General features: G+C 44.2%; 1 long non-coding RNA gene across 1 annotated transcript in view; it reads left to right on the top strand.

Moving 5' to 3' along the window:
* Positions 1-3,768: 3,768 nt before the first annotated feature.
* Positions 3,769-25,070, top strand: part of LOC137544213 (uncharacterized) — a 41,081-nt gene continuing 19,779 nt past the window's right edge. The window contains exon 1 of the long non-coding RNA XR_011025784.1: positions 3,769-3,817. This is a non-coding gene — a long non-coding RNA (uncharacterized lncRNA). The remainder of the gene's footprint in view (positions 3,818-25,070) is intronic.

The raw sequence follows: 25,070 nt of genomic DNA, 5'->3' as shown, positions 1-25,070 counted from the left end.
CAAAGCTACGTATGTCATGTTCCAACAAGCTATTCAGTCAACTATTCAGACATTTAAAAAAAATCACCAGGATTGCACTTTTATTTAGCTTTCCTGTATGACAAGAAGACACAGACACCCAGCACTAGGGGAAGAGGGAAACAAAGGTGAATGAGGGAGGGCTGGTGCACACCAAGAGGGCTTCTGAGCGTTTTTCAAATCGACAGTGATTTGAAAAGCGCTTGGCTAATGTGGCTATGATGGTGTTCTCATAATGATGGCTATGATGGTGTTCTCACAGCAGCGTTGTGATTTTTTCAAAATCACAAACACACAGCATGTAGCTTTTGTTGGAGCGATTCATTAAAAAAATCGCTCTGAAAATCGTTTCACAAAATCGCACTCACAAATTGCTAGCTATTGCTATAATGATTTTGGCGTGCACTAGCCCAGAGAGAGGAGGAGTGGAGAGAAATTGAGAATAGCCTGAGATGGAGCAGAGAGCTTATCTGTATTGCAGTCTCACATCACACAGAGGCTACTTGCCTGTAATAGGACTCTTGTCCCTGCTGGTCTGTCACACAAGTCAGAAAGCAGCCCTTCTGGAGTCTAGGGACTGTCAAAAACTTTTGAACTTGTATAACACCTTATCCACACATGCAGTCATTATAACATTGGGAAGAGACCACACAGATTTTTGCTCATGGACCCTCCAGGTAAGCTCTGCATCATGCTGTGTATATTTATCAGCTTGCTTGCCCTCTAATTGCACTTTTATCAGCTAGCCTAGTGTTTCACATTGCCTTACAACAACAAACCTGCATACACCAGACACCAGACCGGCCCTAAATCACTGATTAAAAGGTGGCCTTGGGGGAGATTGCCCCCCTTCCCCCCTGGCCAGTGTGGGCCTGCGTGCCCCTGTAGCTGAGCTGAACATGCAGGCATATGGGAGCAGTTACAAAGACCACCTGAGGGGGCCAGCAGAGGTCAGAGGCCCCGAGGCAATTGCCCCCTTTTCCTCTATGGTAGCGCCGCCTTTGTCTGTACCCCTTGTGTCCCCCATGTGTCCGCCTCTGTCCTCCTTGTGTCTTCCTCTGTGCCCCTTTGTGTCCCCCTCTATGCCCCTTTGTGTCCTCCGTTTGTCCCTCCTGTCCTGTCTCCTCTGCATGGGCACAGTACAGGGAGTCCCCAACATTGCAGCGGGTTGAAGGTTCTTATTGGCTTTCACAAGTCAGGAGCTACCTGCATTTGGACTATAAGTTACAGTGACTTTTTTCCCCCACTTTTGGGGGAGAAAAAGTGAGTCTCATACTCCCAAAAATACAGCACCTATACACTTTCCATTGCATCATCCCATAGAAAACATTGGACCCGATCCAATTCACTTTTTCTCCTAAGTCTTCTCCTAGGAGTTTTACATTTTCTGTTTAAAATAACTTTTAAGCACTCTGCTATTGAAAAAGCACTGAAAAGTAGTCATAAAGTAGTGTCAAAATTATCCAGGGCATTTTCTTGCTTGCCAGTTGCTTAAGAGGCATTTTATTAATATGATGTGAAAATATCACCTAGGATAAAACATAGGAGGAAAAAGTATATTGGATTGGACCCACTGTAACAAAGGGAAATTGATAAAATAAAACTAGGCCCTCAGTCCATCGATTTTGTTTGAGTTTTGACATAAACTTGATCAGGAAAGAGACAATTCTACAGTGATTGCACACGTTGGATTGCTCTTGCCTGATCACTGTTGTTAGAATATTGTATTTCCTGCCATCAAACACTGTCCGCTCGTTGTCCACCTCCCCTCTCCATAGAATGGAACAAACTGAGCAGTATGTCTATACTGCACTTGTTGCTAAACTGATATTGAGAACGAACAAGCGTTTTAGGTGACAATTATTTCAAATGTGTATAGAGCTTTGTAGTCCATTCCACTGCCCTTACTTTTCTGTACCCAACTGGTGACCTGTCAGTTACTGCAATGAAGGCAATGGCAGTTAGACAGAAGAGGCCAATTAAATGGGAGGGTGAGGGATGCATTTTTGTTCTCATAAGTGGCTATGATGACATGTGAGGACTTGTCAGTTCTTTGCATTATTTAAAGTAATAACGCTGAGGATTTTTTTATTGCTGTTACATGAGTGACTTTAAGGGATGCAAAATGTGAAAGTTTTTGTTTTGGTGGTACTTTATGCCTTACTTTTTCCAAGAAAAGTAAATCCATTATCTCTTTGTAGCTAAAGCATCTAATATTGGCAGCACGGTGGCGTAGTGGTTAGCGCTCTCGCCTTGCAGTGCGGTTTGACCCACCTGGGTCCCCCGTCCTCCGCTGCCCTCCAGCTTTAAAAAGTTAAGTTGCTGCAGCTATTGTAAGAGGCATGGGCGGGGATCACTCACCTTTTCTGCGTTCCAACGTGCGCTCCACTGACGTCACTTCCTGTAACGCCGTCCACTTACAATACAGTGGGCGGCGTAGCAGGAAGTGACGTCAGTGGAGCGCACGCTGGAACGCGGAAGAGGTGAGTGATCCCCGCCCGTGCCTCTTACAATAGCGGCGGCAACTTAACTTTTTAAAGCTGGAGGGGAGCGGAGGACGGGGGACCCAGGCGAGGGAGGGGGGGTCCGACCCCCCTCCCCAGGCGAGGGAGGGGGGTTCGACCCCCCTCCCCGCCGCTAGGCCCAATACCCCCTTCCTGCCCGCTATCCCCTCCAGCTCGGGCTGAAGTGCCGCCTGAGGCAAAAGTTTCACCCCGCCTCATGGCCAGACCGGCCCTGGTACAGCGCTGTGTAAGATGTCACCACTGTATAAATACTAAATTATAGTAATAATAATTACAAAGCCATTGTTGGCCATTGTTAAAATACAAAAATATGGTATTTAGATTAAAAGATATACTTTGATAAAATAATAGTTTATACAGAGATGGTCAATGATATGCTAATAATTCTGCGATTATGCAAACCTTATGTTCATTTTATGCACATGTATGTTGCATCTGATTGGTTCATTTTCAAGCTGCAACAATTTGCATAAAATTAACATGAATGTTAATTGATTTGTAATATTTTGTATCTCGTTAACCATCCCTAGTGGTATATTGTATTCACTTAAAGAGAAACTCCAGTGGCCTATAGAAGAATGTAGTAAATTATTCAGGCTAGCCACTTTTATGTTTCCTATCCTGGCTTCAGCATAAGAAAGACTTCTGATGTCAATATGTTTCTGTATATTGGTATATAGCCCTGTCCTCCCAGTTATGTTTAGCGCTGGCTGTTTCTTAGGCCCAGTGCACACCAAAAACCTCTAGCAGATCTGCAAAACACTAGAGGTTTTTGAAGCAGATTTCAGAGCGATTCTAGGCATGTTTAGGGCCCATTCACACTAGAGCGTTTTGCCACGATTTCGTCAAAACGCTCAAACGCTAGCGCTTTTGTAAATGCGCTAGTGTAATGAAACTCTATGGGCTCGTTCTTACTTGGGCGATTTGCACTAATCACCGCAATATCGCCCAAAAACGCAAAATGCAAACGCGTCGCCTGCACCATTTCGAGCTACGCATGACGCTGCTGCACATGATGTAAACAGGAAGTAGGAGGACAGGAGGATGGAACACCCGGCGTGTAGCAGCAGAGGGGGCGGCGGTGGCTTTCTGTGAGTGGCAGTGCCGAGCAGATGGCAGCAGGAGAGGGGGGCAATGCCACTAATGCTTTTCTTTTTTCTCCTTCACAGGGGCGGAGGACCTTGCGGTGGTGGTGGCATCCGAGAACTGCGTCTGAGGAGGTGAAGAGGATTATGGCTGAAGCAAGGGGAAGAGGAGCATGGCGGCAGGAACAGGTGTAGTATTGATGTTAACATTATAGAAACAAAGGGCAACAAGTGCCCGTGGCATTTACTCCTAGATACTTAGCCATCTTACCCACATAAAAAGATGATGGGCGGGGCCAAACCCCAAGTGGTGTGTTGTGTTAGTGCAGTGTAGTGTAGCATAGTGTAGTGAAGTGTATTAAGGTGTTGTGGTAGTGTAGTGTATTGTATTGCTGTGTAGCTTAGTTGTTAGGGCAGCAGGGATTAGTGTAGTGTAGATAGAGTAGCTTCGAGGCAGTTTTAGGGGATACAAGGTCCATAAGATGCCCCTGCAGTGTAGACGCACCTAGGTTTAGTTTATTTTTTTTCCTTATTTTTGCCCTCTAAACCAAGGTGCATTTTATATGCCGGAGCGTCTTATATGCCAAAAAATACGGTATAATTAATAAAGTTCCTACAAGTAAGGCCATACACATATAAAGACACAGGTGCATAAATGCCACTAGAAATTGTTTGGGTGACAGCAGGGCAGTTTCTAGGCTAAATTCGACCCAGGGTGAGGGTGTCAAAATTGCACCCCTTTCCCCCCCACCCCCGTGGTCTCACAATCCCTGCCTATTTACCAGTGACCACCTGCTCATTCATGAGGAAGCAAAGACCAGGAAAACTCACAGGCGTAGAGAGCCCGGAAAGCCGACTTCTCCATGGGTGCACTGACAGCCTGCTGTACCGCTACAGGACATCCGGGGTGTCATCACACTGTGGTGACGTGATGATGACTTGACATTGGATGCAGTCAACCCAGGAGGAGTCAAGGAAAGTGATTGTGCTGGTAATCTTCTTTCTTCTTCCATTTGGCTGCACCATGCGTCACCAGCTCCCTTGCGGTTATGTCCTTCTGCCTGCGCCCCCCTTCTTCTACTTGCTGGTCTGCACCCAGGGTGGTCATCCTGCCTGCACTGCCCAAGAATCGGTCCTGGGTGACAGCACATGCTAGTGGGTAAGTTGTCTCCTGACTGGAGCAGCAGGAATTTCAACAGCGGCTGGTAGAGGATTTACCCACTCCATGGATTGCTGAACGAGTGCTGTTGTCAAGCAGCACATTTAAAAAATGACTAGATTGTCACCCAAAACAATCATGAGCAACCATTTCAAGTAAAAAATGTTTAGGGCACTTTCACACTGACATGTCATGTTGCATTTGGAATGGACATTATATTGTAATGGTATGTTCGCATTGGTGCCTTAACAGTGCAGTACAACGGAATTCATCTGAATCAGAGATGGCCCGAACCTCTGATTTTCGGTTCGCGAACTTCTGCGAAACTTCACGAACTGCAATAGACTTCAATGGGGAGGCGAACTTTGAAAACTAGAAAAATTTATGCTGGCCACAAAAGTGATGGAAAAGATGTTTCAAGGGGTCTAACACTTGGAGGGGGGCATGGCAGAGTGGGATTGATGCCAAAAGTCCCGGGGAAAAATCTGGATTGGATGCAAAGCAGCGTTTTAAGGGCAGAAATCACATTGAATGCTAAATTGCAGGCCTAAAGTGCTTTAAAACATCTTGCATGTGTATACATCAGTCAGGAAGTGTAATTAGAGTACTGCTTCACACTGACACACCAAACTCACTGTGTAACGCACCGCAAGAAGCTGTTTCTGTAGTGACGGCCATTCTGGACTGATGCACACCATGGCGAGAGTGCAGGCCGTGGCAGTTTTCAAGCCCATACGGTCGCCGTGTTGGACTGGTGCACACCATGGTAAGAGTGCAGGCCGTGGCAGTTTTCAAGCCCATATGGTCGCCGTGGTAGCTCAATGATAGAACAACAGTGATTGTCCAGCTGATCAAATTTGGTCTGTCCACAATGAAGGAACAACCTTATTATCGTGGGTGTGCCCCCCCCCCCCCGACACACTCATATAGCCGTCGGTCATTGCTTCATTGTGATACGCAAGCCCCTTCACCGCGGCAAGGTAATGATCATGAAGGGGAATTGGCACATGTACATGCCTTTTTGTTTTGTTCATATTGGGGGGGATGAAGTGAAAGGTATGCACTGACTTGACTAATACAATGTGCAGTCACACAGGTGCAGTTAACAGGTATGCACGGAGTAGTATATCACACTGCTTGCACTCACGTAGGTAGGTGGGTGCACTGAACACAACAGGTAGGTATATGCAGTGATGGGTATTACAAATGTGCACCTGTCACTCACAGACAGGTACCAGACAGGCACAGTGACACTGCGTGCGCTCACATAGGTAGGTGGGTGCACTGTGAACAACAGGTAGGCTATATGCAGTGATGGGTATTATAATGTGCACCTGTCACACACAGACAGGTACCACACATGCACAGTGAAACTGCGTGCGCTCACGTAGGTGGGTGGGTGCACTGAAGTGAACAACAGGTAGTAGGTATATGCAGTGATGGGTATTACAATGTGCACCTGTCACACACACAGGTAGTCACTGAATGTGCTGGGCCTGGCAGTGGCACGCACATTAGGAATTACCAAGGCTGTCTATGCGACACAAGTGTCAGTGGGACACAAAAAAAAAAAATAGATCACAAGAACAAGAACAAGATTAGCTCTCAAAAGAGATGTTGAGGGGTGCTTTTTTAGCAATAAGAATCAGCAAGATGCAAGCTAAGAAGCCTACAAGAGCCTAACTAAGCTTTCCCTATAGCTCTCTATGCAACAGCTCTCCCTTCTCTAATTAATGCAGGGCAGGCACATGAGTGAGTCCAAAGCCTGACGCTGCCTGCCTTTTATAAGGGGGGGAGTGGCTCCAGGAGGGAGTGTAGCCTGTTTGGCTACAATGTGCCTGCTGACTGTGATGTAGAGGATTATATAACATTTATAGGTACAATGACTGTGATGTAGAGGGTCATAGTTGACCCTCATGATGCACTATGGGGGCGAACCAAACTTCCGGTAAAGTTCGCGGTTCTCCGCGATTGCGAACCCCGGAAGTTCGCCGGGAACCGTTCGCCAGCGAACCTTTCGGGCCATCTCTGATCTGAATAATGTGAGGCATGGTGTGTATTACTGGATGATAGATTTGGTATTCAAATTCGACATAGCTGATTTTGGAACACAGAACACTCCTGTCCCGACTGGCGCTGTTCAGCACCAAACAAGTGGACAGGGTCAGGAGGAGTTCACTGCCTTGCAACTCACATTGGGCTTGATTTACTAAGACAAATAGCATACCTTATCAAAGTTAACACGCCTTATAAAAGTTAACACGCCTTATCAGAGTAGCATGGCAAGCACCACGAACCTGCAGGGGGTCAGGGCAGGACGAGTCGAGCTCTCGTCATTGCCAATTAGCAGGCATAAGTTTGTAGCACTCGCTATGCTACTGTGATAAGGCATGTTAACTTTGATAAGGCATGCTGTTTGTCTTGGCGAATCAAGCCCATTGTGTTTCACGTGACTCCAATGCTTCCAGTATCGTAGTCCAGTGAAACGCAATGTGACTCGTGACTCCGATGCTTCAAGTAACAGAGTAAAGTAAAACACAACGTGACTCACAAGGCAGTGAACTCCTTACTTACTACAACTTAAGTGTTGACATGTGATTGATTAAAACTTCACTTCATTGAAGAAGCCGGTGTGCTGACCAACCTCCTTACTTTCTGCCCTCCTACTTACTATGTCTGACTGTTCAGTGCTGAATGGTGGTAATCAGGAGTATTCAGGTGTTCATGTAACACACAATTGCGACTTTTCCCCTCCTTTGCATTGCATTCCTGTTTTTCCAGGATGTGCAATGCAATGCCCCAGTGTGCAAATAGCTTTAGTTGTAGCAGTAGCCATGGCCACTCCTGTGGGACCCAGAAACAGTTTGAAGCCCAGGTTGACCCCTTTCTTCCTCTATCACTACTAACACTTGAACAGTGGTGTAGTGCTGAATGTAAAGCCTGCAGGGAAGCCGTGTGAAGAATTTCAGTGTTTCCTTGTGTTTTTACCTGAACACAATAACTGAATAAGAGAGGAGTTAGTACCCTGAAGGAAGTGACATCACTGATCATAATATTGTGCAGCTGTGGGTTTTGCATATCTATTGTAGATTTCCTACAGTCTCTGCAGCTATGGGTCTCAGCTATATGTGTATGACTTTATCCATTGCAGAGGCAGGGGGTGCTACAGCTCAGGTCTACCTGAGGTTGGAGCTATGGGGCCTCATCAAACTTTTCCTATTAGGACCCATAATTTGTAATGATGCTTAAAGGATATCCAGCGACCGGCTTCTTCCAGCAGCTAGATGTTTATCTGGTCCAGCGATGCAGGTCCTCTGCCCTCCAGTGCACCCCTAGCCCCTTCGTGACCGTAAGGTCACAGACCACAGCTGTGCAGGCATTTAGGGTTTGTTCACATCTAGGACGTTTTGCTTTTTTTAAGCGCCGGCAATTTTCTAAATCACTTGTACAATGATTTCCTATGAGAGTGTTCACATCTGAGTGGTTTGTTTCCGATTCGCTCAGCAAAGCGCTGCCTGTACCATTTTGGGGGCGATTTCCCTGCAATGGCTGGTATAGGGAAATTGCAAAATGCTTGAAAAAGCGCTTGGTATAGCGATTTCCTCAGCGCTTTTAATAATAAATACATTGTATTTATTATTTTCCGGGTCAAAGAGTTCACTTCCTGAATTGCGCCAGGAAGTGAAAAAAACAAATCGGGCTGCTAAAGCTCTTTGAAAAGTGATTTACAAAAAAACGAAGCACACAGGTAAGCGCCGGGAGGGGAAAAAAAAATCACTTACAAAATCAAAAATCACTGGCGATTTTAGATGTAAACAAAGCCTTACTGTATGCTTCATTCTATGGTCGCACAGCACATGTGACATGCAATGTGACTTTTCACCACCGTTGCGATCTCATCTCATCATATGTGAAAGGACTCTCAGGGCTGGAACCCACATTTTTGGCAGCGTTTTAGGATCGCTTTTAATCGCAAGAGATTTCCCAAAATGCTTTGCCAATGTAAGTGGATGGAGCAGATACCACTGGAGTGATTGTCATTAATGAAATCGCTTTCGCAGGACATGCAGCATTTTGGGAGCATTTCCACTCCAATGTATTGTATAGGTGCAGAGAAATCTCTTCTAAAATCACTTACAAAGTGCTATCACAAATTGATAGCGATTGTGATAGCGCTTTGCGCTTTGCAGTGGGTCCCAGCCCTCAGACTGCAAAGATCAATCTATAGGTGGCCATACACTGGTCGATTTGCCATCAGATTCGACCAAAAGATAGATCCCTCTCTGATCGAATCTGATCAGAGAGGGATCGTATGGCCACCTTACTGCAAACAGATTGTGAATCGATTTCAGCCTGAAACCGATCACAATCTGTGGAGCTGCCACTGCTGCCGCTACCCCCCTCCCCCCCTGCATACATTACCTGTTCCAGCCGGCGTGAGTCCCCTGGTCCACCGCTGTCTTCTTTTCCGCCTGGTCCCGGCATCTTCTCCGCATCGGCTCCCGGCTGGCATCTTCTCCCATCACCTTCTACATCACACATCCGGCATCCGCATATAACTTTCTGTCACTCCAGTGACAGCGGAAGTTCAAATAGAGCGCCCTCTATTTGTACTTCCGCTGTCACTGCGGTGACACAGGAAGTTATGCCGGATGCCGTGATGCGGAAAAGATGCCAGCCGAGAGCCGGGAGGTGACAGCGGGGACAGCGGGGACTCGCGCCGGCGGAGCAGGTAATGTATCTCCGCTGTATTGCGTCGGTCGTCGGGCAATCGAACGCCGCTATCGACGCACTCCCGACCCGCCGGCGATCGAGAAAAATCCTCCGCAAGGATGGATCGATGGGAGTCGATGGGAACGATGGATTTCGGATGGAAATCCATCGTTCTGTCAGCGGTTTGTGCGGCGGTTTCACGGCCGTTTCGATCGCTGTGATCGAAACGGCCGTATTTCGGCAGGAAAATCGTTAGGTGTATGGGCCCCTTAAGATTCACTTTCAGTAAAGTGCAAATCTCTTTTGGAAAACAGGTCCAGTCTTTTAAGAAAACTCTATCTGCAGTAACTTGATAAAAGTTTTGTCTCTAGCAACTTTTTGTTATTTTGATCAAATGTTGTCTTTGGAGAACATGATCTGATAATTGCCCAGGAGCTTGAATTGAACACTGGTCTGGAATCTGGATCACTCTTAACTGCCAGTCTACATGCTTGATAGGCCCTTTTTCAACTTTAAATCTATAAGACGGTCAGGAGGTAACATCAGTAAGTAATGTCTTGGGATTGGGACACGGTCTGTCAGCCAACACATGTATACAGAACACAGCAAAGACCACCTCAGTCCCCCTTTCCTGTACAGAACATACTCTCGAGGCGTGTGATCGCCGTCTACTGGTTACAAGTGTCCACTGCCCAGACAACTCCCCAAAAAGGCAGCAATCTAAACCACTGATGAGAAGTCAAAAACATTATGTTCATACTCCAAAAAACTGCCATTCGCGCTAGAGAGCACATTGCGCTATGTATATTTCATAGGCAATTAGGCATGCATGAGATATATGTGTTGTGGTATTGGTGAGTTATTTTGCAAATGCTTAATATGTGATAAATCATAAGAATGTTCATACTATCCTGCAACCTTAATGTGGGCTGTCAAGGACTCTGGAAGTATGGATCCACGTATGTATACACAGCATCTGTGCTTCAGCTAATGGCACACATCTCTTTGATGTTCAGTGTACATCAGGTGGCGTGCCACAAGTTCTTATCAAGTGCTTTAGATTAAAAATAAATAAAGTTTTGCCTGACAATATTGCTATGTGGATGTTGAGATGTGTTCCCTGTAAGAAGATATAATGTAACAGTCAGGACCACAGCCGGGAGATCCTATAGGTAGAGCAGCAGAGAGGGAACCTCACACAGAGGATGCATGGGCTTCTGTGGAGGCTCCGGCCATAGCCTCACCCTGTGAGCAATACTCACACATATAATTCAGATTTCACAGCTGACCTGCTCTGTAAACCTCAATCAGCTTCTAATTGGAGAGAAAACAAAATTCTGCTTCCCTACAGCAGAGCTAACGATTTAATCATTATATCAGACATTATAGCTTTTAATTAGGCTAATGCTGATACTGTATGGAAAGAGATAATTCAATACAGTTCCTGATGAATTCTGTAATTGGGTTAACAACGGAGCAGTCGGGGAGACACGTCAATATTCAAGCTGTGTAGAAACCTTTTTGGTCTGTGAATGAAAAGACAGGCGGCAGCCTCAGACGGGGAGAGAAGGGCGCATCCACCTTGTCATCTTCCCGTCCTGAATCCCTTTGCCTTATTTCCAGGAATAGCACTATTATAGTGTCTGCTCTGCTCACAACTTGCACTATACTTGCCTATACTTGGTGCATGCGTCATAATAATAGCCACAGAACACCACACCGCCTATCATCCATGTACTAACTCAGTATAAAATATCTACTAAACGATCGTTTCCTACAATGACGAAATATTTCATGTAAAAACAGTTATATATAAAAGATAAAAACAAAACAGGTTTAACATAAAATAAAACACAACAAAAACAATGCAACTTGTTTTATATTCCTGACCAGAGCAAATATTTAAAATGATTTACAAGGCGATTATGGCATTTTGTATTGTGGTATATAATTAATAACAAAACAAATATAACAACATCAGTATCATAATGTGATGAACGGAAATAGCCATTTATTATTCGACTCTTCTAGCTTTTGAGATCTATTCTAGATTGATTTATTAAGATAAGTACAAAGAAAACGGGAGCAGTTATACGGAGTATCAAATCAGAATCTATGTTTCATTTGAGATCTAAAAACTGACTAGTTGCCCATGGCAACTGCGTCACTTTTTCTTTGATTCTTGCTCTTTAGAAATTGTTTTCGCACGTGTGTAGCAGGCGCAAGAAAAGTTTACCAAAACAGCGCTATGAGCAGGAAACAAAGACTTGTCACTTGGGAAAAATAACCGTATAATAAATGCATATAGCCCGACAAAAGATATGTGTTTTTAAACAATCATATGAAAAATGTATTTGGATGAGGCAAACGCGAGGCTGAGTTTCCCCCCTGCAAGATTACTTAAGATGTCACAACTTGAATACAATGCAAAAGGAATTCGTATTCATCAAAATCAAATATTCTTCAGAGGAATATTTTTCATCAAAACAATACATTAGTCATAGATGGGGGAAGAAGAAGCGGATGGAAAACATCGGTTACAATTAGATTAATGGCTCTCTATGCTAGTTGTATCCCCTCAGCAGAATTCAAGTATAGGCTGTAGTGTTTTTGTAATGGGGATGGGGTGGTCTTTTTTGTGCAACTTAAGTGTAGTATTTAATGCGGAACAAAAGATGATAAATTATGGGAGGTAGGTGCCACTCAGACATATGTAACTGTAAATATTTCCTTTCAAATCTTCCCTTGTTAGCCATTAGACAGGAAAACGAAAAAGAAAAAAAAACAAAAAACGGAAAAGTGATTATTCAGCCCAAGTAGTACACAAGTCACAACGAATTATGCACACACGCAAAAATCTAGAGCTAGCGCGTCTCTTTCTTATAGGCCAACCCTGCTATTGCAAATTAGATTAGCTACACAGACTTCAAACAGTACAAACATGACACGGGGTTCACAGGAGAGTGAAGGGATCATCCCACTCCAATCTCTCTTTTCATCCAAGCATCTCACATAAATTACATCTAGTCCTTTAATACACTTTACAATGAGATTAAAACATCACTTTGACACGATTTCAAAAAACCATTCGTCTCCAGTGATTCCCTGCATTACATCACTAAATGGCGCCAGATATATATATATATATATATATATATATATATATATATATATATATATATATATATATATATATATATATATATATATACATATATATATACAATCACATATATAAATACAACAAATACATCAAATCCAAAGCTCTCAAATATTGTGAAGTCACTAGTTGACATAAAACTAACGAATATTTCCATTGTGCTACATATTTTTTTAAAAAAGACAAGCAAACGGTCATTTGCACGTATACTTATTTACCAAGTTCTACATATAGAATTCGTTGCAACAGTTCAATGGATGGATGGATGGATACACAGTTGATAGACAATAGATTGATAGATACACAGATAGAGCTAGCCCTATCTCCCTATGCCCTCCCACCCCCTGTGTTATAGTTAATAGTAAATTGGTGGTATCAGTTTAATCTCGCATTGGGACGGGAGGAATCCACGTTTAGTTGCAATCGGGAAGGTGCAGAACAGTTTGTAGACTACCAGGAAACCTTCTAATCTCCCTCATATACCTCCCCCTAAATGAGGCTGATCCTCCTGCCACTTGTGAAATAATGCCCGGGAGCTTTTATGCATCTTTATCTCAAAGGTGAAGCAAAACAGGATTCACCGGGGCTTAGGCACTGATCTAGTCAGCGTATTCCGGCTTGGGGGATTTCCGTCTTTTCCCAGTCCTACAGAACTAGTACAAAGAGGCATGCTATAGCTAATGGTACAACTGACATGGTACAGTGGCACTGCCACTACTGCACAGCACGCAAACCACCAGGATCAGCACAACTACCAGCACAGTGCACTACAAAACACAGCAACACATAAGCTGTCCCTGTCCTGTGATAATAGATCTCTTCTTCCAGCACAAAAACCTCAGCGTCTTTCAGCAAAAATAAACCTCCCTTATCCATGTCATCTATTTCACGCTATTTATTACGGCGGAGTTTTATAGCCACTTAAGTCATGGGTGAATGGTGCCACTGGGAGTACATTTTAATGGGTTAATTGACCGGAGTCGCTATCACGCCTAAACACCTGTGTTAAGCGGCGATACTCCATCCCAAATCCGATCACCTATAATCAATACCTCCAGAACTCCACTCTGCCTGTATGATATATATATATATATATATATATATATATATATATATATATATATATATATATATATATATATATATATATATATATATATATATATATATATATATATATATTCATCATCACAGCATGACGGTGACAACAAACACTTGTGAATTATACGTGCAACCCCCGTGTGATTCTTCTCACAGCTGATAATTAAGAGTGTCTTTATCTGTAGTTATTGATTGATTGAAGGGGCTCGTTATTTTACTTAATTAGACATAACGGGAATGCAATTTCCCATCAAGGGTGTACAGCACAAGGGTTTTTTTTTCTTTTGCAAATGCAGAATTGTCCCCACAAAGAAATCGGAAAGAAATAGGCGAAGTTACAATCAGATGAAATATTGTAATGAGAGGGGTTCCATGTCTCAATCACCGGTGCCACCATCGTTCAGGGCTTTTGTGTATATAGTAATGATGTTAAATGAGGGGGGAAAGGAACGGACTTATAGAAAGTGCTATGCATTGGCAGCATGTAATAGTGTGGCCAGGTTGAGGTTGTCAGCCCATGGCATGGCGTGTTACCATTCAAGGTTTAATAGAGGTTGTGGGGAAAGTTCTTGCTATGCTACAGGAAAGGACATAAGCTCCAAACTGCTGCCCAGCATGCTAACATTGCCATCCATTCCCCCCCATCCAGGGATATAAGGAGCTGGTTGAGTTTCCTGACACCTCCCATCGTACCCCCCTCTATGGAGCCTCCAAAAGCATCACTTCACCCCACAACTCCCCCTCTACCCCAATGTGCACATACATAGAGGCACAAGACAGAATACCAATTCCAGCCCTGCAGAACATGCATGAGACGACAAAGCACACACCCATCCAGAATACAGCATAACGACCAGCAGCTATCTGCCCAGCAATATACCCCACAAAGAACCAAGAAGTTATAGACTTACAGCCAGCATACCTCCTTCAGTCTCATCTTCCCATAGACGGCCAATGCAGTGGTTCATTCATGGTTCATCTACAGTACGGCGTGTAGACTTTAGTGTATGCAAGTATGTGTAGAAAATATATATATATATATATATATATATATATATATATATATATATATATATATATATATATATATATATATATATATATATATATATATATATATATATATATATATACATACATATCCCTCTACTAGCAAGCAACCAGCCACAGCCAAGGCTCCCCAAGCGGAGTGCCCGGCTACACACATACACTGCAAGGCAGGGAGACAAGAAAATGAAATTTATTATTGATAGTAAAGACTTTGAAGACAATTTCAAGTTATTGTTTCTCTCTCTGGAAAAAGGAGGCCTTTTTTCCCTAACATAATAAAACGTCTTTTGTGTGGCACCGAACAATACCAAACAAGTAGTCTAATAAATAGCCACTTTTTTGTTCAGGCTCGACAGTGAATAGAATTGAGCAGTTGGTTTGAGAGCAGCTGGGACGCTGTAAGCTGGGAGGTGGAGCCCGGCTCCTCTCTCTCTATTGCTCTCATCTGCTTTCTCTCGCTGGATGGATCTCCCTCCTTCCCTCTCTCTTTTCCTTCTCTGGAGCTGATGGGTCTCCCTCCTTCCCTCATTCTCTAGGCTGCCTTCATAGAAAGCGTTTCTCTCCCTCTCTCCAGCCTGCTCTCCCGATCACGCCTTTGTTTCTGGCTGCGCTCGCCTTCACTAGTAGTCACATTTCTCTTTATTTCTCTTTCTAGGTGATTTCCTAGCTTTATTAGGGGGAGGTGTGTGTAATAAAACAGTCTTTCTGCACCCCTCTCTTTACTCTCCTGGCAGCTTGTCGGAAGGCGCCTGTGATTGTCTCTCCTGCTTTGTAGAGCACACAAGTGGACTAAAAGTCCTATAGAGGGTCCGTCTCAATTCTTCACTAGTCATCTACCCATTTAGAACATATTTACTTAGGCTTCGGTGGAAAGGATCGCTTTCATCCGATATGCGATTTATTAGGACAATGATCGGATGACTTTCTCTCCTGTTTTTCTCTTTCTAGCACAGCTCAGATCACAAAGCGCAGGATGTGACGGTTGTAGAACAAATGGGATCACAGTAAGCAGGCACAAATCTGATTTAATGGGTAAATGACAGGCCACACAGGAGCTCCCAGAGCCCAACTTCTGGCATGTGGTCAGTGCTCAGAGGTCACGTGAATGGCAGAAACTTCACTGAGCCCTGGGGGCAGGTTGTACACCTCCGCCACCCAATGCCCTCTGAACCGGACGGGTAGGGAATATATATGCAGATAGGTACACGTGCAGTATTTAGAAGCATAGTTATGATCGTATTAACAAATACAACATGGGGGCACGCTGCATTGAAACAGATAAGAAAATATATACAGAGTAAGAAAAACATGTAAAAAAAACAAAACAAAAAAGCAAACAAATAAATACAACAACAAATTATATAACTATATATCTATATATAATCTATATCTATATAATTTATTTTTGTATTTATTTGTTTGTTTTTTACGTTTTTTACATGTTTTTCTTACTCTGTATATATATATAATATATATATATATATATATATATATATATATATATATATATATATATATATATATATATATATATATATATATATATATATATATATATATATATATATATATATATATATATATATATATATATATATGCTTAAAGCTGTATGAAGGTGATGGGAGGGTAGATGCCCTCTTCAGAGATCGAGCAAGAGGTTTGAGCACATTTCTGTGGGGGCGTCGCGTATGAAGAGCCTTGCATTGTGAGCTGGGAACACCTGTCAGTCAGCTGGCCCTGACAGCCTGTCACACACTCGGCTCCTAATAGTAGGTGCGGGGCTAAGTGCAGAGCACTCTGCAGATGTCAGCCTTTCATACACGTGTGCTCATGCAAAGAATCGAGCCTGACCTCCCAGAGATGCGCGCTACACCTGATCGATTCGCTTTAGATTTTTTTTTCAAATTTTTTTAGGTATGTAGCTCTTCATAACATTCCCCCGTCCTTAGAGACAAATGCTGCTGCGCTGAAAGACAGATGCTTAATATTGTCAAGTTTTTTACAGTAATTTTCTGTGAAAACTACAGTAAATCCTCATAACGATTGAGTGCTAGCAAGAGTGCAGCGTTTAAAATGACAAAGCAGACCTCGATCTTTTGAAGAAAACAGATTGCACACTGTAAACATTTTTACAGGTTTTTTTTATACAGCTTATTGATAGCAGTGCAATGTGAATTTAGAAAATATGTCATTACTTGTTATTGTCAACTCGTAGAAAGAATATATAATAGTGAAGTATAAAGCTGTTTTTATTTATTATATCATAGATGTGTATGAGTTAGATGTTGGCAGTTCAGTGGCTAATGTAAGGTTTGTTACACAATACATTTAGCAAACTGTTTGTTATAACTGTAATATCCCGATCTTACCCCATTCTCTGAAAATCCCTGGGGGTGATTTAGTGGTGTCGAGATATTGTATACTTTTACAATGCCCTGTGGCTTGATAACTATGATTTTAGCATACGTGATAACGTGAATGGTAACTGTGCAGAGCTGGGTAGTCTCCAAGATGAAACCCAGAAGAGACAAAGACAGAGGCAAAGTCCCTATTCTTCCTAAAACTGCTACTTTTTCACACAGCAGGCATTCTGGTGCAAAGTATTCTGGTGCAAAGAGGGTAATCCACCTATTACCCTCAGCCTGTACTGAGATATGTATGCAGTAGAGATGGCCTGAACGGTTCACCGGCGAACGGTTCCCGGTAAACTTCCGGGGGTTCGTGATTGCGGAGAACCGCAAACTTTTCCGGAAGTTCGGTTCGCCCCCATAATGCACCATTATGGTCAACTTTGACCCTCTACATCACAGTCAGCAGGCACATTGTAGGCGTAGCCAATCAGGCTACACTCCCTCCTCGAGCCCCCCCCCCCCCCTTATAAAAGGCAGGCACCGCCGGCCATTATACTCACTTGTGTGCCTGCAGTAAATAGGGAAAGGACAGCTGCTGCAGACTCTCTCATAGGGAAAGATTAATTAGGCTCTTGTAGGCTTGTTAGCTTGCTCCTTGCTGATTCTTATCGCTAAATTAGCACCCCACAACAGCTCTTTTGAGAGCTAATCTTGTTCTTGTGATCTATTTTTTTTCTGTGTGTCCCACTGACACTTGTGTTGCATAGACAGCCTTGATAATCCATACTGTGTGTGTGCCTACTGTGACTACCTGTATGTGTGACAGGTGCACGTTGTAATGCCCATTACTGCATATACCTACCTACCTGTTGTTCACAGGCACCCACCTACCTACGTGAGCTGTGCGCACGCAGTGTCACTGTGCCTGACCACTACCTGTCTGTGTGTGACAGGTGCACATTGTAATACCCAGTACTGCATATACCTACCTACCTGTTGTTCACAGTGCACCCACCTATCAACGTGAGCGCACGCAGTGTCACTGTGCCTGTCCGTTACCTGTCTGTGTGTGTGTGACAGGTGCACATTGTAATACCCATTACTGCATATACCTACCTGTTGTTCACTTTAGTGCACCCACCTACCTACGTGAGCGCACGCAGAGTCACTGTGCCTGTCCGGTATCTGTCTGTGTGTGACACGTGCACATTGTAATACCCATCACTGTATATTCCTACCTACCTGTTGTTCACAGTGCACCCACCTACCTACGTGAGCGCACGCAGAGTCACTGTGCCTGTCCGGTATCTGCCTGTGTGTGACAGGTGCACACCTGGCTTTAAGCATGGATGTAGACACTGTGAGCAGCGATGAAACCTTGGACTATTGGGTGTGCAGACTTGACCTGTGGCCAGAGCTGTCCCAATTTGCCATCCAACTTCTGTCTTGCCCTGCCTTAAGCGTCCTGTCAGAAAGGACCTTCAGCGCAGCTGGAGGCATTGTCACTGAGAAGAGAAGTCGCCTAAGTCACAAAAGTGTTCAGTACCTCACCTTTATCAATATGAATGAGGCATGGATCCCAGAGGGCTACTGCCTGCCCCAAGACTAAGTCAGTCCCCACACACAGCATCTCTGCCTGCACGCCGTGTGACTGCCTGCCCCAAGACTAACTCGATCCCCACACAGCATGTATTGTTATTTTTGGTCTCTACCTCGGGACGTGCATGCCATGCCTGCCGCCTTCCTTGAATGTGTGGTGGTAGCCATTCCTGCTCCTTTGCCCACAGCGTGCCTGCTGCCTTCCTTGGATGTGTGGTGGTAGTTGTTCCTGCTCCTTTGCCCACAGAATGCCTGCTGCCGTCCTTGGATGTGTGGTGGTAGCTGTTCCTGCTCCCTTGCCCACAGTGTGCCTGCTGCTTTCCTTGGATGTGTGGTGGTGGTAGCCGTTTCTTAGGCTCCCACTCCGGACCGGAAACCGAAAGTTTCACACAGTTGAATGAATGGCAGACTTGCCCTCCATATCACATTCTTGGCAAATGCTTTCGATTTATTTGGTTCATCTTGCGCTGGGTCAAGGGTCCATCTGACCATTGTTATTTCCCACAATGCACGGTCACGGCAGGTACATTACTTATACAGCATGGGTCTCAGGCTCCCACTCCAAATCGGAATCGAACCCTCATTACCCGTGGTCACAATGGCAGACTTGCCCTCCATAATAGATTCTCGTTGCAGGTACTGAACAGCAAGTAGAAAATGTAATAAAAAAAAAAAATAGATGTAAGCTTTAGCAATGGTAGAGAAACAACCATCGAAAGTTGATGAGGTAGTCAGATATTACCTGATATCACTGAGGAAGAGCACTCTCGCCATGGTGCGCATAAGTCCAGCACGGCCGTCACTACGCAAACAGCTGTTTGCGGTGTGTTACACAGTGAGTTTGGTGTGTCAGTGTGAAGCAGTACTCTAATTACACTCCCTGATTGATGTATACACATGCAAGATGTTTTAAAGCACTGTAGGCCTGCAATTTAGCATTTAATGTTATTTTTGCCCTTAAAACACTGCTTTGCATCAAATCCAGATTTCTCCCTGGGACTTTTGGCGTCTATCCTACTCATCCATGCAAAAACTCAGATGTTAGACCCCTTGAAACCTCTTTTCCATCACTTTTCTGGCCAGTATAAGTGTTTCTAGTTTTCAAAGTTCGCCTCCCCATTGAAGTCTATTGCGGTTCGCGAAAGTTCGCGCAAACCGAACTTTTGCGGAAGCTCACGTTCGCGCTTTGCGAACTGAAAATTGGACGTTGGGGCCATCTCTAGTATGCAGTACTCAGCAGAGCACACTGTACTGTGCTATGAACACAGTTGAGGAAATAAAAAAAAGTGAAATTGGCTTTGAACACTCCCCCCCCCCCCCCCCTGCCAAAAAGGAAACAAACAGGTTTACAATGTCTGCCCCCCTTCCCCAACGAGGCTGGGAATGTTTTCACAAATAATGTTTGGAATTAAATAGTTGCGATGGTCTGTTATACTGTATGTAGTTAGCACTACCCTTTAGGGCTTTTTCCCACGTTAATCGCACCATTTAACTGCCCAATTGCTGGGGTTAAGTACCTTCTGGTTGCAAAATAATGGAACCAAATGGGAGGGTTTGTAACCGTAAAATTGGTCTGTTATCTGTCTTTTTTCCAAAGACTTTTATCTCAGGTGTGTACTTAGCTTTTTCTTAAGTCATGCCTTATCTAAAGCCTGGTACATACTTGACCGATCACTGACCAATTTTACCACCTCCATGTAGTATGAGGCTTTACCTACACAATCTGTTCATAGTATTCAAATTCTGTTGGCCCTTGTACTATATTGAGGTGGTAAAATTGGTCAGTGATTGGCCAATCATAATTGAAAGTGTGTACCAGGCTTTACCCTAACTTAACATAAAAGCTCACCATAGCTCAAACTATTATCCTTAGATTGTAATAAAAGCTACCATTAACCCCTAACTCCAACGTTCCTTGATGTGTCTGTCCCTTTAAAACTAGCAATACTTCCCTACTTAGATAGAATAATCTCTAGTAACTGCTTGTGTGCATGCCTGCAGCCAATTCAATAGTGAAAACTGCTGGTTTGTTGCTTTGTTTTTGCCCCAGTTCCCCATCCTGGTTGGGGTAAAATGTAATCACTTACATTTTTCCAGTAAACAGCTTTTGTCCTGTCCGTGCAGGCTGAGTGGGAGAACATGCATTGGCATTGAACTGGGTGCAAACATTTATACACTGTTCTTTCATATGAAAAATCATAAAATAACAAATAACATAATGAATAAAACTGCTTATTTTTTTTTTACAGTATTCACTTATAGATTATTTAGGCAGTGTTTGCTCATTGTCAATACTTTCCTTGCCCTGATTTCCATTCTGAAATGTATCCCTGGTGGTGACATCTTTAGTTATGCCAGGTGATCTGTACGGAATGTTCATTACTGAGAGTTCTATGCACAGAGGGAGATATTGCTTGCTTGGCAGTTGGAAAAAGCTGTTATTTCCCACAATGCAACAAGGTTCACAGACAGCAAACTGTCTGGACCATGGTCATTCCAAAAGTTATCAAATGTTGGCACACCAAATAGCCAATCATAAAGTTTATTGTGATATATAATCAAAATCCAAGGTTTTGTAACATATGAATACCCTTTATCAAGAAAATTTCAGTATCAACCAGAATCTGCAAAATCAATTTACAAAATACCATCATTCTTGTAAACACATAAAGTAAAAACAAAAATGTTAAAAATGAAATTCTTTAAAGGGAAGGTTCAGGGAGGGTGGGGAAAAAATAAAAATCAATTTCCACTTACCTGGGGCTTCCTCCAGCCCGTGGCAGGCAGGAGGTGCCCTCGCCGCCGCTCCGAAGGCTCCCGGTGGTCTCCGGTGGCCGACCCGACCTGGCCAGGCCGGCTGCCAGGTCGGGCTCTTCTGCGCTCCAAGTCCTTGTACTTCTGCGTCCCACGCCGGCGCTCTGACGTCATCGGACGTCCGCCAGGCTGTACTGCGCATGCGCAGTAGTTCTGCGCATGCACAGTACAGCCCGGCGGACGTCCGATGACGTCAGAGCGCCGGCGTGGGACGCAGAAGTACAAGGACTTGGAGCGCAGAAGAGCCTGACCTGGCAGCTGGCCTGGCCAGGTCGGGTCGGCCACCGGAGACCACCGGGAGCCTGCGGAGCGGCGGCGAGGGCACCTCCTGCCTGCCACGGGCTGGAGGAAGCCCCAGGTAAGTGGAAATTGATTTTTATTTTTTCCCCACCCTCCCTGAACCTTCCCTTTAAAGAGACTCTGTAACAAAAAAAGTTCCCCTGGGGGTACTTACTTCGGGAGGGGGAAGCCTCAGGGTCCCAATAAGGCTTCCCCCTCCCCTGTAGCTGCAGGCAATCCAGCGCTGGCTCCCCCAAAGTCTCTGGCAATCCAGGCTCGACAAGCCTGACAAGTGACAAGCTACATTTATTTACCTTCCCTGGCTCCAGCGGGGGCGCTGTTGCGGCTCTCAGCACAGAGATAGGCGAAAATAGCAGGTCTCCGTCGGGTCCACTCTACTACGCAGGCGCAGGAGACTTGCGCCTGCGCAGTAGAGCGGCCCGACAGTGATCAGCTATTTCCGCCTATTTCCGAGCAGAGACTCGATACTGCGCCTGTGCTAGAGCAGGGAAGGTAAATATTTACATGCCCGCCATTCCGGGAGCTTTTTCGCTGCCGCCGTGGGACACAGGAGGACGGGGAAGCCTCAACAGGATCCGGAGGCTTCCCCCACCTGAGGTGAGTACTCCCCAGGGGAACTTTTTCTTGTTACAGGTTTTCTTTAAAAAAGACAGCCAGAAATAACCAGGAAAGCCTGCAAACAACATAAGGGCATGCAACAAGGACCATGGTCATGCCATCACACTGTGTGAGAGGGGTTTCACCATATTATTAGCCCTACAGACTCCCTTATGATCTATTTGAGAAAAGGTAAAGATTTCTTGTGGGAAAGGGGGTAGCGGCTACTGATTGGAATGAAGTTCAGTCCTTGGTTAAAGTCTGATGCACACCGCCTGGTGCACACCGAGCGGTTTTTGGAGCGATCCGCAAACCGCTTCCGCCTTGGAAAACGCTTGGCCTATGTATTTCAATGGGCTGGTGCACACCGGCGGTTTGTGGTTTTTAGCAAACCGCAAACGTGGGTCCTGCAGCACAGAGTATTCATACTTATGCAGATCTTCTGATGGCAGTACACAAGAGTCAACGACTTTCTCACCCAGAAAGCCTTGCAAGGAGTGAAGCACCATGCAATATACAGCACTTAGCATTCCAGTATACAGATTTTAAAGCAATGTTTTTAAACGATCCAAAATAAACTACAATGATCAATTGAATGCTTTTAAACAAACTATTTGATTTAATTAGAACTCAAGTTTTCTGGCTGCTCCATTCATTAAAACAAATGACATTATTTAACAATGATCACATTTAATCAATCATTCTTAACTTTTCAGTTTTATTTAGCATGTATATGATGGTTTTATTCAGTTAAAAATGCCACTGAACTATTACAACTGATGTGTGGGGTGAGCATTTGAATGGGGATGAGGGAGGTAACTAAATGCCTACTACTACACTAATCTGCCATAGAATAGGAGAGCTAATACATGTAGGTAGTAAGTATATATGAGTAATAATAAGAAAGGATAAGAAGAGATCTTAACTAAACTGCATTTGTAATAGCCAGTTAGTTCCTTAGAGGACATATATCTGACAGCCTCTCTAATCATTACAAATAATTATGTATCTTTGGAATTAAAAGATAATCTCTTATCAAAGTTTTCACGCATAATAGTAGCAGTAGCAGCCAGGAAACCTGGTGAAGCAGGCGCAGCATGCAGTGTATTTAGTATCTTCGAGCAGCCTGAGTCACAAATCTCTCTCCGCTGCACAGACAGAAACAGAAAAGTAGAAAGTGCCCAAGTCAGATCTTATTTTTCTGTCTACTTTCCCTTTGAAATCCTGTGGCTGAAGACTGTAAACTTCTCACAAAGGATGTAGCCAAACTAGCCATGGACACACAGAAAAAACATCACAAAGCTTTTTGTATAGTGGCAATAGCTGACTTGTGTGTGTATAGGAATAAATTCTGCTTATTTGATACATCTCCCATAGGCATCCATTTATTATGTTGACTAGCTGATGAAACGGAGGGAGGACCTCTGTGAAACGTTGTCTGTGAATAAAATCGATTTACTTTACCTATGATTCTGCGCTGTCCATAGCATATGCTGTATGCTGCCAACCACCTAGCGGCAGTGCAGTGTTCTTCTTCAGCAGCTATTGCTTTCTGAGGTTTTACACCTTCCACACTCAGTTTGCTAGCGACCACTGAGTCGAGCGTACTGCTCCCCATTGGGGCCTCCCTGCAAGCCTGGAATACATGCTGGGGATACCATCACCGCCGCTGCCAGAGGGAAGCATGCCCACCTCCACCACTGCAGCCTGAGAGCCTGGTCCCAGGCTACCAAGTGGGACAAACACTACTACAGGCTGTTAGCCAAGCATAGCAACATCTTAAGGAGGTGGGACCTGTCCTGGATAGGGCCCTACGCCATATTTACACAATTGCTGAGTGTGCTTTTTTCTTTTCTTACATTTATTATTTTGCACATAGTAGAATATCACTATTTTTTATAGATATTCTAGACTTGACTTCCCTAACCTAATCCTTATATTAACCCTCCTTACTCCTAACACTTACCCCCATACTTATGCCTAACACTAACTATCAACCCCTAGTGCTCAGCTATATTATAGCCAAACACCCACCACTATTTCCTAACCCTCAGTACCTACTATAGCCTAACTCCCAGCATGCTTGGTTATACTATAGCTGAGAGTCCTTGCTGCAGCACTGCTGCTATAATTAATAGCCAGAGTTCTACTATCTGACAGCTGAGCTTGCAGCCAAACTGCTGAAGCTGAACTGTGCTTGGCTATACTATCGCTGAGCACCAATTGCTGCAGCACTGCTGCTGTCGCTTCAGTACAGTAGTTGAACACCAGCACCCCAATTAACATAGCTCCAACATAGTTGCAAATTGCACTGTGGTCTATGGCGGCATTGGCGGTGCCCAATTTACCAGATGCACATTACACTCAATTTACCTACTTCATCCCAAAGGGCTTCTGTGAAATGAAGATTATTTTTTTTAGCATTATTGCTTGTCATAGGTGAGTGTTCCTAGTCCTATCTATACCTGAAACACATGGGCGTAACAATCACCCCTGAAACCCCTGCCTTTGCAGGCGGCCCCCGGAAGCTTTGAGGGCCCCTCTTCCCTCTCCCCAACCACAAATGCAGGCAATTAACAAAAAACCTCAGTGTTCGC

The sequence above is a fragment of the Hyperolius riggenbachi genome, chromosome 2 (assembly GCF_040937935.1).
Source record: "Hyperolius riggenbachi isolate aHypRig1 chromosome 2, aHypRig1.pri, whole genome shotgun sequence".
NCBI lineage: Eukaryota > Metazoa > Chordata > Amphibia > Anura > Hyperoliidae > Hyperolius > Hyperolius riggenbachi.
The sequence above is the reverse complement of the archived record's forward strand: the minus strand, read 5'-3'. Positions and strand labels throughout refer to the sequence as shown.